Below are 1776 nucleotides of genomic sequence, written 5' to 3' on the forward strand. Positions count from 1 at the left end.
TGGAAACTTTATTTTAAATTACTGAATGTATCTTACAGGGCCGTGGGAGAGGGATGTGTGTGTATCTAGTAATTTCAAGATCCCTTTTGAAATGAAAATTAAATTTTTTTTGAAAGTTCAGTGGAAAGGGCTACTTGTTTTTGGTGCCTCTTCAAAGGTACTTAGCTATACTAAAGAACTTATGCTCTTTTGGAAGAAAAGCTCTACTTAAACTGTTAATCTTGAAATTTCTGCTCTGTCAGATCATCATCTTTTGCCACTCTAATCTGTGTTAACTTGGCCATATAGTAACAAGTAATATCTCTTGGCTTCAGAAACAAATTTTCTGTATAATAAAACAGTTATAGTAAGGAGGAGCAAAGCATTAACTTCACAAGTTTTGCTCAACTGGAGGAATAGATTCCAAGTATGAAACCATTGCAAAACAAAGTAGAATGACAATTTTTCAGATGTTTTGTGTAATTGCAAAACAGGAATGGGGATTTATATGCAGTAGCATTTTTAAAAAGTTAATATTACACTTTGCAGAGGTCAGTAGTTTTTTTAACTAATACTAGCTGTTTTTATGTTAGTTCTTTTTCTCTTGAATTTGTGTACAGCTTTGGCATATAATAAGCATTTATAAATGGAAAAGCTTAATGAAATATTTAATACGTAGCAAACCTACCATATGGGAAAACGAACTGTCAATGAATGCTGAAAATCAAGAATTTAAGCTGGTGATAAACTATCTTACTATGTTGAATGCCTTTTAAGTTATTTATTAGTTTATTAAATTGCATTTAATGATACTAAGGAAAGATTTATGTACACCAGCTAGTACCTACGGCATGCGTTTGGGATGTTTGAGAAACCTTGCATGATTCTACCAGTTCCATTGCAGTATAATGTTTCAGTGCTACTGGTGCTGCAGGCTTTGTTTTTTCACACCAACTTTTCATAACTAATGGGGATAAAGGCTTAACTGTATGAATTGGCCTGAAGAAAAATATTTGACTTCATAGATTCAGATCTCGAAACGTTCCTAAGAAATAAATGTCTTTCAGATGAATAGAATGACAAAATATGACAGGTGCAGCAATACTGGCCCCACTTTCTGTTAGTTCGAGATGTGTCATTACTAATAGAATTAATAGGGCCAGCTTTTAAGTTATAGTTAGGTATCCCAATGTTAATGTTTTATTCAGGAAAATAAAACAATATAGTCCAGTTTGATTCTGATGGTGAACTTGGCTGAAGAAGCTCACTATATAGGAGATGTAACCTATTGTTGCAATCTGAAGTATAGCAATAAACTTTGGATACTGGAGAAGACTTCAAAATAACGTTAAGTAACAAGAGTTTCTCTTGGCATAGGTATTTATTCTGAAAGCTCGTAAGTAAAAGTGAACTGTAGTTATATAATGTTGCATTCAGCAAAGGTAATTGATTGTGCGTGTAGCTGAGCTTTGCAGAGCTTTTGGTAAGAACTTACTTTTATTCTTCAGACATCACACTGATCACAGTGAAAAATAGACACCTGGATGTTGCTAGCGTTAAGATCAACGCTTCTGGCCATTGCTGTTTCATTGTTCCATAGTGCTGAGTGGTTGACCTGGTCAGCAGTCTGATCTGAGTGGGAGATGGTCTTTCTTTGGATCCATTTAATCCTTACATGAGTCCAGGAGGCTTATTAAAAACTGAAATACAGCAATAAACGCCTTTGAAATGCGAGGTGACAATGAAACTAGAGAAAGCGTATTGCTATGGTTGTGAGCAATGCTTCGTACAACTACG

The sequence above is a fragment of the Fulmarus glacialis genome, unplaced genomic scaffold (assembly GCF_000690835.1).
Source record: "Fulmarus glacialis isolate BGI_N327 unplaced genomic scaffold, ASM69083v1 scaffold3243, whole genome shotgun sequence".
In the NCBI taxonomy this organism is placed as follows: Eukaryota; Metazoa; Chordata; class Aves; order Procellariiformes; family Procellariidae; genus Fulmarus; species Fulmarus glacialis.